Source organism: Aegilops tauschii, chromosome 4 (assembly GCF_002575655.3).
Source record: "Aegilops tauschii subsp. strangulata cultivar AL8/78 chromosome 4, Aet v6.0, whole genome shotgun sequence".
NCBI lineage: Eukaryota > Viridiplantae > Streptophyta > Magnoliopsida > Poales > Poaceae > Aegilops > Aegilops tauschii.
In genome coordinates, this window is record NC_053038.3 from 146,520,224 (window position 1) to 146,536,562 (window position 16,339).

General features: G+C 43.4%; 1 long non-coding RNA gene across 2 annotated transcripts; it reads left to right on the forward strand.

Annotated features, from left to right (window-relative positions):
• Window positions 1–1,943: 1,943 nt before the first annotated feature.
• LOC109741593 (uncharacterized) lies at window positions 1,944–4,904 on the forward strand. Of its 2 annotated transcripts, XR_012181591.1 has the most exons (4): window positions 1,944–3,100; window positions 3,529–3,613; window positions 3,716–4,062; window positions 4,465–4,904. It is a non-coding gene; the product is annotated as an uncharacterized lncRNA (long non-coding RNA). The 2 variants fall into 2 exon arrangements; XR_012181592.1 differs by lacking the exon at window positions 3,529–3,613.
• Window positions 4,905–16,339: the final 11,435 nt, after the last annotated feature.

Here is a 16,339-nt window from a genome sequence, read left to right on the forward strand (position 1 = left end):
GATATGCAGTAGAATAGGATTAACCGAAAGCAGTAACATGCTACACTACTCTAATGCAAGCAGTAGAGAGAAGAATAGGCGATATCTGGTGAACAAGGGGGGGGGCTTGCCTGGTTGCTCTAGCAAGGAGGAGGGGTCGTCGTCGACGTGGTCGTACTCAGGGGCATCAGCGTCGGTCTCGGGGTCTACCGGAAAGAAGTAACGGAGGGGGAACACAATAAATAGAGCAATCAAAGCATCACAAAGCATAACAAGGCAATACGCGGTGCTAGGGGTGACCTAACGCAGCGTCGGTCTCGAACTAGTAGACGGGATTGACAACAAAGTTGTCTGGACTTGGGAAAGAGATGGCTTGTTCTCAGCTCGGTCAGCCTATCAAGCTCATTTTGTTGCATGTATTGAGTCCGCAGGAGCAATGGAGATTTGGAAGTCCAGAGCACCGGCAACGTGCAAGTTCTTTTCCTGGCTAGCGACACAGAGAAGATACTGGACGGCGGACAGATTGCAGCGACGTTTATTGCCACATCTGGCGGCATGCCCGTTCTGCGATCAGGAGCTAGAAACGATTGATCACCTGCTCCTTGGATGTGTTCTCGCTCGACAAATATGGTCCGTCATCATGGGCAACTAGGGAAAGCCTCACTGGACTCCGGAGCCGGAGGCTGAGCTCGTTCGATGGTGGACTTCCCTTAACATCGAGAAGACTAAAAGGAAGGAAACATGGAAAGTGATCACTTTATTGGCTTGGACATTGTGGAAATACAGGAACGACATCGTGTTCAATGGAGTTTCCCCATCTGTGAACACGGTCCTCCGGCAGATCGAGGCGGAGGGATAGAACTGGAGGGTTGCGGCCCTACTGAGGGAGGCAAGATCGCTCCAAACTAGGTTAGATCGGTTGAGTGGTGGCGAGTACTTACCATGCGGTCTCGGGCTCGTGTAGTCGTGGGTTGTGTTGTAACGTTGTAAAAACCCGCCATCTTGGCATCTTCTATCTATGATACGTCTGCTTGACGTATCCTTGAAAGATATGTTGGTTTCCTCTTCTCCATTCTTATCATTCTATTCTTCATTTGTTCCGGAGGCATTGTGTTATTGCTATCATGGAGTATCCCATCTTATCAAGTTCATGTTCTAATCCTTCCATTTTCAACCGAAGTGCTATCTGAATTCTTTCGCTCATACCCTTTATTTATCTTGTTTTAACGGGAGTGGTTCCAAATTCTTTCTTGTCCATCGTGCTCGTCATTCATATCTTTGCAACCTCCAAGTTTTTCATGGTGTTTTTTTCATTCCCTCTTTTCTAACAAAGTGTTTCCAACTTCGTTGATCTCAATTGTCTTCTTTCATTCAATTTGTTCAACCTCTCAAGGTTCATGGTTTCACTCGTTTGTCAAAGAAGCAACTTTTTTACCTCTTCCTCTTCCGCTTCTCTCCGGTGCCATCGTTAGATCTCGGTGCGAGACCACTTGTAAGTGGAGGAGTGTTGTGACAACCCGAGACCGACGCTCCAGAAGCCTTCCATGTTCTTCGTTGCCATAGTGTGTTTTATTTTTGTTGTTGTTGCATTTCATCATGTCATCATGCATATTGCATCCCCATTTTTCATAAAATCGTAGTTGTTCGTGGTTGCCACTTCTTCCTTGTCTCTTTTGACCTTCTCTCAGACCAACCGGACCGCTCTTTTCTCTCTTGTATTCTTCGTGGCCCCTTTGTCTTTGTCGACCTCTCGCAGACCCTCGTGCGTGCCCGAAAACTTCCCGGAACCCGACCCGCTCGGTCATCATCGTTGGGTCCGGATCATCCCCAAACATCCCTAAAACATCTTCGTTTCTTGACTTTCCTAGCCTATTTATCCCGGGCCGTCCGATTACGATCGGAGGGTCCGACACCTAGCAAAAACCCATTTGCTATAAATATGCAGGCAACCTTAAGCCCTAGTCGTCCCATCCATCCATTCCATTCCCGCAGCCGCCGCCACCCTCTCTCCCTTGTTCCTCGGGAGCTTGTCCCATCGCTGCTTGTCTCCTTCATCCTCGGGATCCTTCCAGATTTCCACCTGCCCAATCCATCGATCCTCCCAACCAGCAGATCACCCTGGCGCCTCTTCTCCCTGCCTTCCTCTTCTGCTCGAGCGCGCCGCTCGAGAGGAGCCCGCGGCCTCCACTCCGAAGCCTCGAGCAGCCAGCTGCCTCGACTGCAACAACTCCATGACCTCCTGCAGCTGCCTCCCCGTCGTCATCTTCAAGCTCGCTGCCTCTGTCTCACCCACCGGACCCTCGCTTCGCTTCGTCCGCTGCCGCATCGAGCCGCTGCTTGTTTCCACCTCTAGTGCCGCCGTCGGCCACCTCCAAACATCGATGTGGACAGTCAGATCCAGATCGCAAGGCCCCCATCACGCTAGTTCTTCCCCACCAAAGCTCCTTGCAGCCTCAACGCTCGGAGGCGCCCGAGGCCTCGACCTCCATCACCGCGCCTCGCCTCGCTATAGCAGTGCATCGCCCGCGAGCCACGGACGAAGACCAGCAACAACCCTGCCGCTCTGTCTTCTGTTCTCTGTCTCAGGCTTGCTCTCGCTCTCCCGGTGCAGGAACCCCATGGAAGCTCCGTCTCACCGCCGTTTTGCACCCGTTCCAGCTGGGAATCGGATGGACCCGTCTTCCTCGCGTCCGTCCCCTGCCTCTCCGCCTCGCTGGAGTCCAGCACATCGCCGCTAGCTGCTCGCCACCGAGCGGATCCGCCGCCGTTCGCGTCGCCTACCTCACCAATGCTCGATCTGCGCCGTTCACCTCCTGCCGTCGCCCGGATCCGCGCCGCTCCGCCGCCTCGTCTCCGGCCCCTGCCCGCCGGAGTCACGCTTCCCTGTGCCCCACAGCCTCGCCGCGCCGCGCCTCTGCTTTGTTCGAGCAGGGACGAGACAACGAGTGCTGCTCACGTTGACCGCTCCAGCAACCAAGCCAAGGCCAGCGCCCCTTCGTTGATCAGATTGAGCGCCTCGGCTCGATCGCCTGTACCCGTGGGCCGGCCGCGCTGCCTCCCCGCGCGTTTCAGCCCAGCAGCCAGCCCACGGCCATCGCTTCCAAACTGGGCAAGGCCCTTGGTGAGAACACATGCGGCCCGTATCATTTTTTTTCCTAGTTCCGCGAATTTGCTAATTATCCAGAGAATGCTAGCTTTTCAGAAAACCCCCTAAGTTTCATGCATATCATATCTCACAAACCATGTATCGGATTAAATGACACACACACACATATATATATATATAGTAACACTAAACTAAGCGTGAGTGTAGAATAGCTTATTCTACATCCCAGTAGCGGTACATGCAAAATATAGTAATTTCCGTAAAAATATACTAAATTACAAACTTGATAAGTAAAAGAATATTTTCTGGATTACTACATTTTATACACCGTTTTACTAGATTTTGTATATAGTACTACTAGGGTGTAGAATAAGCTATTCTATAGTCACGCTTATATATATAAGAATAAGTAATTCTTCATCCTGAGCCAACCTTTCTCTCAGTTTGATCCCACCCACGTGTTGTACCTTGGAGGCTCCGACCCTCCACCGTTTTATGACAAGCGAGGTAAATTTTCTACGCGACGAGGTAAGTTTTCCCCTTTTCTTACGTTGGCAAAAACTGTTTTCTGTTCGTGGGGTTAGCCCACTCTGCCTCCTCCGATCCAACTCTAATCCCTGCGGTTTTCAGCGGCGACTCACTCGCGTTAGCTGGCTTCGGTGTGGTGGTCGACGACTCAGTGAGCGGCCAGTGGGAAAGATGGCATGGTGGTCGAGGGTTAGGTTGGTCGTCGTGGGGATATACGGTTGACCACTGGGGCACGACGGCGTGGTGCTCGGTGGCCACGGCGGTGAGGTGAGCGCGACATGGCAAGGATGTTGGGAAGCGTAGCTTGTGGTGGTCTGCTGGCCGCGGCGACAGTTCAGGTGGTGTTGGTGGCTCTGTGAGTAGTGCTAGCGGTGGCTCTGGTTTAGACCACGACCGCTTCGTCCTATCCTCCGGTCGGCTGCCACGGCTGCTTGCTCCAGTACGTGCTGGTGAGTTAATACAAATTTCTTCAACGCCTCCTCTATGGATGGGCTTGATGACCAGTAATTGTATTTCTTTTGCCCAAATCCCAAATTGGATAGAGATGCTACTCTATTTAAACTCTGAAGTCTCACTCTAATCATTGTTATGTTCTCTCTTTTGGAATTGAAAGTGATAATCTTCTGGCAATTGGTTGCCTCTGACTTGGCGTTACAAATCATGAATTGTTTTGTTCATAGCCTGTTGCATTATACACTTTGATTGGAATGTAAAATATCTGCACTACGTTGAACAATTAGTATATTTTTTCACTTGCCATCTCAGAGATGCACAGTTCTGTTTTGGGCAAGTTCCTTAGAGCAGACAGTTGTTTGATTAATTTTCTGACCTAATACTATTGGGTTGTGTAGGTAACTTATATCTCCGACCAAGGGCTTGCCTCGGCACCCTTACAAACTCGAGATCCCGACTACGAGAGCTCTCCCTAATGTGTGCACATATTGGCTTGAGTTCGGGCAAGATTGGTAGTGTGTCGGTGTTGTCGTGGTGGATGTAGTGCTAACCTCTTGGTGTAGCATTGTGCCGGAAGGTTTTGTATCGGCCATCTTGACCTCTTCTTCTATGCATATATGATATGCATGTTCGTGCGTATTCTAGAAAAAAAAAGAGGCTCAACAAAATGTACTCTTTTTCATGTGCATATACCTCTTGGGAACTTCAATGAAAACCGGAAGATTTTGTCTTCTGGTTGTTCTTCGTGATACTACTACTCGTTCTATACAGATAAAAAGAAATCTATGTGTACAAGAATACTTGCAGTTTTTACCTCAACCATTGCTTTTCTTTTCAACTAGGAAATTTTGTAATTAGTATACTCTGTATTGCTTTGTTACCTTTCTGGGTTGTTGTGTTCTGAATGTTATTTTCTCTATAGAATGTTGTGAGTAAATGATTTTTTTTGAGCAACCGGCAGGAGCAGTACCTTGTCATTAAGAAGGGGAACTAATATATAGTGCCATTTTTTCGGGACATGCTGGAAACCTCAAGAAAATCGCAGAGCATGTGGATTACTCATGCAAAAGGTTAACTCTCGTTCTAAATGCTAAATCTCTACGCAGCGAGCTCCATGCATGGTTAGGTGAGCCACCTCAATATAAGTCACGCACGTGTCATTGAAGATGTGCCGGCTCTTTTCTTTGCTAGCATTCCGCATGATGCAAATGATGTGGCCGCTGCGCCTCTTAGGCCATGTTTGTTTGGGCTTTTGTTTCTACTTTTGCAGCTTTTTTGTTTGGGCTTTTGTTTTTACTTTTGCAGCTTTTTCACTTTGATCAAAAAGCCATAGAAGCTCATAAATACGTGCTTTTGGAGAAGCTCCAAAAGCACCTATTTAGGAGCTTCTATAGCTTTTTGGGCAAAGTGAAAAGGCTGCAAAAGCAAAAGCCCAAACAAACAGGAACTTAGTGTATTTGCTGGATAACTTTGGGAGACATTTTTATCAGCCTTTAGTGGAGGGAAAGGTAGTCTCTAGACTCAGACTCAAATGGATGCCCTGCCAAGAGAGCACCATGGAGTGGACCACCAAGGTGAGGGGCAAGCACAAATGGGTGGCGGTTTCCGGGGACCACAAGCCGCAGATATCTCTATTTTGACCTCTTGTCTGTAACTACTGGGTGTCTATATTAGAAACACCTCACCATCCAGTGAAGAATGGATGCATCAACCCTAATATGATTAAGGGACAATTGCATTTTTACCCCTAGTTGGTTCCTACCCACGGGTTTTGCCCTTACTTTTTAAGCTTGCTCAGTTTTGCTCTTACCTTTTCCGTCGAGGTCCCTCGAATGCCCTTTGACCGTTTGACCAAAACTTTGAAAATTCATAACTAATTCATATGAACTCGGAAAAATGCAAATAAGATATCAAAGTGTTCAGATAAACATTACCTTTATGTGTACATCATTTGCATTCAGGACAAAAGCAGCCTTTAAACTACCTGAGGTAATTAACGTTATTAACATTATTAAAAATAAAAAGGTATAAACAATATTTTTTTTCATGAATAAAAATTACATGCAAATGTAGGTGATGTTTTCTGAACATCTTGATATCTTATTTGCATTTTTCTGAGTTCGTATCATCTTGTTAAAAATGTTCTAACGACTTTGACCATTATTTGAAAACTTCATAACAAGTTGATACGAACTCAGAAAAATGCAAATAAGATATCAGGATGTTTAGAAAACATCACCTACATTTGCATGTAATTTTTATTCATGAAAAAATATTGTTTATACATTTTTTATTTTTAATAATGTTAATAACGTTAATTACCTCAGGTAGTTTAAAGGCTGCTTTTGTCCTGAATGCAAATGATGTGCACATAAAGGTAATGTTTATCTGAACATTTTGATATCTCATTTGCATTTTTTTGAGTTCATATGAATTATTTATGAATTTTCAAAGTTTTGGTCAAACGGTCAAAGGGCATTCGAGGGACCTCGACGGAAAAAGTAAGGGCAAAACTGAGCAAGCTCGAAAAGTAAGGGCAAAACCCGTGGGTAGGAACCAACTAGGGGTAAAAATGCAATTATCCCTATGATTAATGTCATCTTCCTTGGGGCTTTTTCTACCACTGCCATAGACCAGTGTTTATTTAGTTCATGGTCATATTTATTTAGTTTGTAGCTGATGGGAACATCAAGAGTACCTTTCAAACTACCGTTCCTCCTTTTAGCTTATGGTTTATGTTGCATACTTTTGCCATGCATCTCTGGCAAAGAAACTTGACACAGAAGTTAGGAGGAGCAATGATATGTGTACATATAACTGTTGTCCAGGCTCTTCAACTTTTTCACTAATCGTTGCAGAAACTGTAGGGTCATCTAGACGAGGTGGTTTTAAAGGCTAACTGGAAATACATCTTTGAAAAAATTGTTGGATCATCCAGATGGGGATTTGCAGCCTCTACACAAATGTCTCCAACTTGGCCATACCAGTGCCCATCTCAAGATTGACCGGAGTGTGTTCTACTACAGAAAGACAGTTGTTTTTCAGATATTGAACTTTTAGATGCTAGTTTGTCAAGCAGTACGTGTATTAAATTGGTTTGTAAGATGGCCTAGTTATGAACTCACATCACCTTTTTGTTTCATTATAAAAGCAACCTCGTTATGTGATTAAATCCAAGTGCTTTTCACGTAGTTTTTATGTGGTGTAATGCACCATGGCAACAATTCCTATATCTCGGCAACAACAATCAGGAACCTTTTTGTGAGTGGTGTAGAGCTAATGAGTTGAACACACAACCTGATGATCTGGTGTACACAACCGATGTGCAAAACAGTAGAGGAAAATGCAGAGCAGGAATCCCAAACAAAAAAATGGACATGCGTTTTCTCAGATACACTCAACAATACCCTTATTGACAAGCCTATCATATTCTGTTGAAAACACACACAAATTAGAAGAATAAACTTCCAGCGCTACTTCTACAAGGAAATTTGACAAGCACTCACATGGAGTGATTTTATCGACATAATAATTCAAAAGGTAAATGCATTACACCTCAATTTGAAAAGCACTATACATCATGAAAATGAATTGGCGGTGACATATTTGCCTTCCTGTTACAAATTTTGCTTGCATTCAGATCTTTTGTGAGACTGAATTACTACAGACCACCTGAATGACATGTTCCATTTATGGCATAAATATTCAGAGTTCTTCTATCTTCTTCTGGCATTGGCATCCTTCAGTCAGGCTTTTGAATTCCTGGCGAGCATCGACAGGTTGAGCAGCTGCACATAGTCGTGGTTGTGCTAAACAGAAAATGATATTCTGAACAAAACAGCCCAGCCAGAAAACAAGGAAATAAGGAATACATTAAGTACCAAATAAATGTATACACATAGATTTCTTTTATCTATATAGAACAAGTAGTATCATCTTGAATCTCAATCTCAAGACTATGGTCTGCCAACCAAATGAAGCTTCTAGTTAGATCCATGCGAGGGGCCCAGCCTCGTGAGGTGGACCGAGGGTGCCCAGACTTGCCTGCATGCGGCTATCGACGGCCCGGTACGGCCCACCTTCAGCCACAACAACCCAAGACCCTCGCGAGGGGCCAAGCCTCGTGAGGCGGACGACACCAAGACCTCCCTGGGGTGGCCTCCCCAGGTTGGCTCCCGAGGAGCGGAGATATCTATGCAAGCCGCACCTCGCGAGGTTCATATGACGTGAGCCGTGACGACCAAGGCCAGGCGGGCGCCAGCGGGCGTAGTGTACCAGTTTCCTCTTTGGTGCTAAGGAGGCAAGCGCAGGCGTAGGGTCCCGAGGAATCAAGCAAAGGTTTTCATTCCGGTGCAACAAGACCAAGACCACCAGGACGGCAGGACGAAGGTCATCGCGGAGCCCACCGCAGTCTCACCACCAGAGGCTTTGGCAGGCGAAGACTACTTTTGTCAGGATAACTTGTACTAGTTGTCTCCCTTCGAATTTGGCCGTTGTGGGATCCCTTCATGCCTACATTTGTGAAGAGGACCAAGGCCACCATAAATAGGACTTAGCCACCACCATAGAGAGGGACGGATCCATTCCACCCTGACCAGCTCACCAACTCATCGAGCACAAGAACACCTCACCTCCTGAGGTTGTTCCACCACTGTACTAGTTCATCCAACCCCTCGAGGCAATCCACCACAAAGCTGGAGTAGGGTATTACACCGCAAGGTGGCCCGAACCAGGATAAACTGCCGTGTCTCTTGTCCATTAGATTCATCGAGCTTGGCCATGGATTCGGCGAGCAGGCAGACTAGGGAGGACAAGTTCTTCGCACGGACCCCAGAGTTCAAACCTCTCAAGGGTCTGCGGAACCCTGAATCCAACAGATCCTCCAACATGTGGTGCTTTTTTATAATATTTGCTAGACAACTATTTCTGTACTAAGAAGGAATACTGCTTGTGCATCCAAAACCCTTGAGCCAAGTTTCTTCCATGAGTGCCTGCCATATCTACCTATAAACGGTATTACTCTGTCGTTCCAAGTAAATTTGCATGTGCCATCTCTAAGACATTCAAATGAACATTTGTTTTGTGTTCCCGTACCTGAAAGCACATTTGCTCCCTTGGTGGTTTTGGTAATTCATGTCAACATACATATTGTTAGACTAATATTTTCATCTAGTATGTTTTAGAAAAGTTCAACATTGACATGGCAAGGACATGAGATTGTGGACCCTTCAAAATGCTAAGGACATGGATTGGCAAAGCTTCAAGACTACATTTTTGGTTAAGTGATCCAAGATCACATTGAATCCATAGGAAAGCCAATACTATTCAAAGGGGATGAGGCTTTGATAACTCAATTGCTCAAAGTAATATTGCTCGAAAAACCCTTAATCACCTTCACAAAATAATATCTGTCGAGACCCTAAAAGCCCAACTTGGTCACAACGAGTTCCATACACCCGGACCCATCGAGTTGATCCTAGACAGTGCCAAAGCCAAACACTAGAATTTCGGTTGGACTAAGATGACGATCGGTCCCACTGATTTGCACTAACCAAGTTTCTGTAACCCGATTAGTTCATTTCGGAATTACCGAGTTGAAATAATCAGAATTACCAAAGTGAAGTCTTGCTTAGGTCACCGGATATCAGTCGGTCTAAGATTCTTTGTTTGGTCCCACTGAAATGACCAATGTTCGAATCTTTAACACACGTCGGTCTCACCGAGTTTTTGGTTCCGTGTCCCCAAGTTGAGTGAAAAGGGTATAATGGTTGGATTTGGGTGAAGACTATTTATACCCCTCCATCCCCACTTTCTCTAAGAGTGAGCCATTAGAACGAAACTACACGTCCACCATTTGAATCTTGATTTCTAGCCTCCCCAAGTTGCTTTCCACTCCAGTCCCTCTCCTATCCAAGCCAAATCTATGAGCGAGTGACTGATTGTTGAGGAGATTATCTTTTGAAGCACAAGAGCAAGGAGTTCATCATCAACAACACCATCTATTACCTTTTGGAGAGTGGTGTCTCCTAGATTGGTTACGTGTCCCTTGGGAGCCTCCAGGATCTTGTGGAGTTGAACCAAGGAGTTTGTAAGGGCAAGACATCGCCTACTTCGTGAAGATCTACACCAAATGAGGCTAGTCCTTCATGGACGTAAGCCATGGTGGAATTGACAAGCTTGCTTCTTTGTGGACCCTTCATGGGTGGAGCCCTCCATGGACTCATGCAGCCGTTACCCTCCGTCGGTTGAAGCCTCCATCAATGTGGATGTACGATAGTGCTACCTCTTGAGCACTGCGTTGGTTTTCCCTTGAAGAGGAAAGGGTGATGCAGCAAAGTAGCGTAAGTATTTCCCTCAGTTTTTGAGAACCAAGGTATCAATCCAGTAGGAGGCTACGCGCGAGTCCCTCGCACCTACACAAAACAAATAAATCCTCACAACCAACGCGATAAGGGGTTGTCAATCCCTACACGGTCACTTACGAGAGTGATATCTGATAGATATGATAGGATAATATTTTTGGTATTTTTATGATAAAGATGCAAAGTAAAGAAAGTAAAATAAAAACGGCGCAAGAAATAACTAAGTGTTGGAAGATTAATATGATGGAAAATAGACCCGGGGGCCATAGGTTTCACTAGTGGCTTCTCTCAAGAGCATAAGTATTTTACGGTGGGTGAACAAATTACTGTTGAGCGATTGACAGAATTGAGCATAGTTTTGAGAATATCTAGGTATGATCATGTATATAGGCATCACGTCCGAGACAAGTAGACCGACTCCTGCCTGCATCTACTACTATTACTCCGCACATCGACCTCTATCCAGCATGCATCTAGAGTATTAAGTTCATAAGAATAGAGTAACGCCTTAAGCAAGATGACATGATGTAGAGGGATAAATTCATGCAATATGATAAAAACCCCATCTTGTTATCCTCGATGGCAACATACAATACGTGCCTTGCTGCCCCTACTGTCACTGGGAAAGGACACCGCAAGAGTGAACCCAAAGCTAAGCACTTCTCCCATTGCAAGAAAGATCAATCTAGTAGGCCAAACCAAACTGATAATTCGAAGAGACTTGCAAAGATAACCAATCATACATAAAAGAATTTAGAAGATTCAAATATTGTTCATAGATAAACTTGATCATAAACCCACAATTCATTGGTCTCAACAAACACACCGCAAAAGAAGATTACATCGAATAGATCTCCATGAGAGAGGGGGAGAACATTGTATTGAGATCCAAAAAGAGAGAGGAAGCCATCTAGCTAATAACTATGGACCCGAAGGTCTGAGGTAAACTACTCACACTTCATCGGAGAGGCTATGGTGTTGATGTAGAAGCCCTCCGTGATCGATGCCCGCTCCAGCGGAGCTCCCGAACAGGCCCCAAGATGGGATCTCGTGGGTACAGAAGGTTGCGGCGGTGGAATTAGGTTTTTGGCTCCTTATTTGACCGTTTGGGGGTACGTAGGTATATATAGGAGGAAGGAGTATGTCGGTGGAGCAACATGGGGCCCACGAGGGTGGAGGGCGCGCCTGGGGGGGGGGGGGGGGTAGGTGCACCCCCTACCTCGTGGCTTCCTCTTTGATTTCTTGACGTAGGGTCCAAGTCCTCTGGATCATGTTCGTTCCGAAAATCACGTTCTCGAAGGTTTCATTCCGTTTGGACTCCGTTTGATATTCTTTTTCTGCGAAACTCTGAAATAGGCAAAAAACAACAATTCTAGGCTGGGCCTTCGGTTAATAGGTTAGTCCCAAAAATAATATAAAAGTGAATAATAAAGCCCAATAATGTCCAAAACAGAAGATAATATAGCATGGAGCAATCAAAAATTATAGATACGTTGGAGACGTATCAAGCATCCCCAAGCTGAATTCCTGCTCGTCCTCGAGTAGGTAAATGATAAAAACAGAATTTTTGATGTGGAATGCTACTAGGCATAATTTCAATGTAATTCTTCTTAATTGTGGTATGAATATTCAGATCCGAAAGATTCAAGACAAAAGTTTAATAGTGACATAAAAAATAATAATACTTCAAGCATACTAACTAAGCAATTATGTCTTCTCAAAATAACATGGCCAAAGAAAGTTATCCCTACAAAATCATATAGTCTGGCTATGCTCTATCTTCACCACACAAAGTATTTAAATCATGCACAACCCCGATGACAAGCCAAGCAATTGTTTCATACTTTTGGTGTTCTCAAACTTTTTCAATCTTCACGCAATACATGAGCGTGAGCCATGGACATAGCACCATATGTGGAATAAAATGGTGGTTGTGGAGAAGACAAAAAAGAGAGAGAAGATAGTCTCACATCAACTAGGCGTATCAACGGGCTACGGAGATGCCCATCAATAGATATGAATGTGAGTGAGTAGGGATTGCCATGCAACGGATGCACTAGAGCTATAAGTATATGAAACCTCAACAAAAGAAACTAAGTGGGTGTGCATCCAACTCGCTTGCTCACGAAGACCTAGGGCATTTTGAGGAAGCCCATCATTGGAATATACAAGCCAAGTTCTATAATGAAAAACTCCCACAAGTATATGAAAGTGATAAAATGAGAGACTCTCTATCATGAAGATCATGGTGCTACTTTGAAGCACAAGTGTGGTAAAAGGATAGTAACATTGTCCCTTCTCTCTTTTTCTCTCATAATTTTTTTTTATTTGGGCCTTTTCTTCTTTTTTTTATGGCCTCTTTTTTTCGTCCGGAGTCTCATCCCGACTTGTGGGGGAATCATAGTCTCCATCATCCTTTCCTCACTTGGGACAATGCTCTAAAAATGATGATCATCACACTTTTATTTACTTACAACTTGAGCAATTACAACTCAATACTTTGAACAAAATATGACTCTATGTGAATGCCTCCGGCGGTGTACCGGGATATGCAATGAATCAAGAGTGACATGTATGAAGGAATTATGAACGGTGGCTTTGCCACAAATACAATGTCAACTACATGATCATGCAAAGCAATATGACAATGATGGAGCGTTTCATAATAATTGGAACGGTGGTAAGTTGCATGGCAATATATCTCGGAATGGCTATGGAAATGCCATGATAGGTAGGTATGGTGGCTGTTTTGAGGAAGGTTTATGGTGGGTGTATGATACCGGCGAAAAGTGCGCGGTATTAGAGAGACTAGCAATGGTGGAAGGAAGAAAGTGCGTATAATCCATGGACTCAACATTAGTCATAAAGAACTCATATACTTATTGCAAAAATCTACAAGTTATCAAAGAAAACTATTACGCGCATGCTCCTAGGGGGATAGATTGGTAGGAAAAGACCATCTCTCGTCCCCGACCGCCACTCATAAGGAAGACAATCAATAAATAAATTATGCTCCGACTTAATCACATAACGGTTCACCATACGTGCATGCTACGGGAATCACAAACTTTAACACAAGTATCTCTCAAATTCACAACTACTCAACTAGCATGACTCTAATATCACCATCTTTATATCTCAAAACAATTATCAAGCATCAAACTTTTCTTAGTATTCAACACACTCATAAGAAAGTTTTTACTAATCTTGAATACCTAGCATATTAGGATTATTTAAGCAAATTACCATGCTATTTAAAACTCTCAAAATAATCTAAGTGAAGCATGAGAGATCAATAGTTTCTATAAAACAAATCCACCACCGTGCTCTAAAAGATATAAGTGAAGTACTAGAGCAAAAACTATATAACTCAAAAGATATAAGTGAAGCACATAGAGTATTCTAATAATTTCCAAATCATGTGTGTCTCTCTCAAAAGATGTGTACAGCAAAGATGATTGTGGTAAACTAAAAAACAAAGACTCAAATCATACAAGACGCTCCAAGCAAAACACATATCATGTGGTGAATAAAAATATAGCTCCAAGTAAAGTTACCGATGGAAGTAGACGAAAGAGGGGATGCCTTCCGGGGCATCCCCAAGCATTGCCTTTTTGGTTTCCTTAGATTATCTTGGGGGTGCCATAGGAATACCCAAGCTTGGGCTCTTGCCACTCCTTGTTCCATAATCCATCAAATCTTTTACCCAAAACTTGAAAACTTCACAACACAAAACTTAACAGAAAATCTCGTGAGCTCCGTTAGCGAAAGAAAACAAAAGACCACTTCAAGGTACTATAATGAACTCATTCTTTATTTATATTGGTGTTAAACCTACTTTATTCCAACTTCTCTATGGTTTATAAACTATTTTACTAGCCATAGATTCATCAAAATAAGTAAACAACACACGAAAAACAGAATCTGTCGAAAACAGAACAGTCTGTAGTAATCTGTAACTAACGCAAACTTCTGGAACTTCAAAAAATCAGCCAAAATAGGAAGCCCTAGACAATTTGTTTATTGATCATCAGAAATTTGAATCAATATTTTATCACGTTCTGGTGATTTTTAACAATTATTTTCGTGAACAGAAAGTTTCTGGAAATTTCTGCAAGATCAAATAACTATCATCCAAGAAGATCCTATAGGTTTAACTTGGCACAAACACTAATTAAAACATAAAAAAAATATCTAACCAGAGGCTAGATCAAATATTTATTCCTAAACAGAAGCAAAAAGCAAAAAAACTAAAAATAAAATTGGGTTGCCTCCCAACAAGCGCTATCGTTTAACGCCCCTAGCTAGGCATAAAAGCAAGGATAGATCTAGGTATTGCCATCTTTGGTGGGCAATTCTTCAATAAGACATCTATCATCCTTTAGAGTTTCTTTCTTGTTATTAAATATCAAACTTTTAGGCACAAGATCAAAAAATTCATTTGTAGCAAATGGTTCCTTAATGATAGCAAAAAGATTGGGGTGAATACTTATAGATTTGAGATCCGCAGTTTCCTTACTAGAGGATTCACCCTTATTTTTAGGAACATACATAAGCTTGGCAATTTTAGTCGGAGGACTTGGAGTATTCTTTACGGAAGAAAAAGCGGTTCCCAAGTTGGTAATGATACCCTCAAGTTTATCGATTCTAGTGGAATCTTGATTTATTCTTTCATTAACTATGGGTTCCTTCTCCTTAATATTTTTCAAAGTGACTCCTACTTTAGATCCATATTGGGTAATTTGGTTGTGGATCTTTTTATCCAGATTTTCAAGTAACTCTACGGTAGCCACTTTATTTTCAATAATTTCAAGTCTTTGCATTACATGCTCCAAAGTTAACACAGTTCCATTAACCAAAAGAGGTGGTGAGCCAAACAAATCTATCATAGCATTATAAGAATCAAAAGTATGGCTACACAAGAAATTCCCTCCAGTAATGGTATCAAGAATATATCTATACCAAGGATTAGCGCCCACATAAAAATTGCGGAGAAGAACGGAAGTAGATTGCTTCCTGGTAGATCTATTTTGAGCATTGCAAATTCTATACCAAGCGTCTTTTAGATTTTCTCCCTCCCTTTGTTTAAAATTAAGAACTTCATTCTCGGGAGACAACGGAGAAGATAGAGGACTAGCCATAACGACAAGCAAACGGAAAAGAGGCGAACGAAAAAGAGAGGGCGAATAAAACGGCAAGGGTGAAGTGGGGGAGAGGAAAACGAGAGGCAAATGGCAAATAATGTAATGCGGGAGATAAGGGTTTGTGATGGGTACTTGGTATGTTGACTTTTGCATCGACCTCCCCGGCAACGGCGCCAGAAATCCTTCTTGCTACCTCTTGAGCACTTCGTTGGTTTTCCCTTGAAGAGGAAAGGGTGATGCAGCAAAGTAGCGTAAGTATTTCCCTCAGTTTTTGAGAACCAAGATATCAATCCAGTAGGAGGCTACGCGCGAGTCCCTCGCACCTACACAAAACAAATAAATCCTCGCAACCAACGCGATAAGGGGTTGTCAATCCCGACACAGTCACTTACGAGAGTGAGATCTGATAGATATGATAGGATAATATTTTTGGTATTTTTATGATAAAGATGCAAAGTAAAGAAAGTAAAATAAAAACGGCGCAAGAAATAACTAAGTGTTGGAAGATTAATATGATGGAAAATAGACCCGGGGGCCATAGGTTTCACTAGTGGCTTCTCTCAAGAGCATAAGTATTTTACGGTGGGTGAACAAATTACTGTTGAGCACTTGACAGAATTGAGCATAGTTATGAGAATATCTAGGTATGATCATGTATATAGGCATCACGTCCGAGACAAGTAGACCGACTCCTGCCTGCATCTACTACTATTACTCCACACATCGACCGCTATCCAGCATGCATCTAGAGTATTAAGTTCATAAGA